Here is a 978-nt window from a genome sequence, read left to right on the forward strand (position 1 = left end):
ATATTGTAAATATGTATAATATTTATATAATTTGTTTAATTTAGTTTAATTTGTGCGTTCGAGATATCCTTCTCATTTTCTCCTTCCCTTCACACATATATAAACGTATACACAGGGAAATGTAAAAAATTACATTTTTTAAAATGATTTTTAAGCAATTATTTGTTAAATTACAATAATTAAAAGTTTTTGTGTTTGTCAATATTTGTATTAAAATTATATACTTGAATTCAAGTATTCCATATAAATATTATAGTTATATTAATAGATAGTAATTTTTTACATTTCCTTCATGACGGAAGAGACCACCATCTTCTCGCGGTTTCCGTCGAGCAACAATATGTACGTATATGTACATGAATAGAAACTTCAATAAAAGTAAAAAGAACAAAAAACTGTAAGGTATAATTCAATAGTAAATCCATGGCTGTGGTAATATTTTTCGCAATAAGTTCTTTACTGAATTAATTTAGGGGGGATTATTTCATATATAGGAATGTTCGAATGTTTCGGCGCCTCATCGTATTTATATTATTAACTTCTCAGATTGATTCTGATTAACGTTCGAACGGCGCACAGTCATCTGAGATAATTAAATTTAAAAATTAAGAATTTGTATTGTATTTATAATATCTAACTTTAACCGATTATTAGCGTTTCTTGATATTTATCAATATTATAATAAATGTTCAAATATCGTTTAAAGTGCCAAGGATAATTTTTCAAAAATTTTTTACTCAAATACTATCAACTTTACAGAAAAACTGCAAGAGACAAAAATTATTTATTTTCTTCTCATAAAGTTCTGAGAATTTTTTCAGAATTTTTTATCAACTTTTAAGAACTGCATTTCCTTTTTTTACCAACATTAGAAAATACTGTATTAAAAAATTCTGAAAAAATTCTGAAAAAATTCTCAGTACTTTATGAGAAGAAAATAAATAATTTTTGTCTCTTGCAGTTTTTCTGTAAAGTTGA

The sequence above is a fragment of the Trachymyrmex cornetzi genome, unplaced genomic scaffold (genome assembly GCF_001594075.2).
Source record: "Trachymyrmex cornetzi isolate Tcor2-1 unplaced genomic scaffold, Tcor1.1 scaffold960, whole genome shotgun sequence".
In the NCBI taxonomy this organism is placed as follows: Eukaryota; Metazoa; Arthropoda; class Insecta; order Hymenoptera; family Formicidae; genus Trachymyrmex; species Trachymyrmex cornetzi.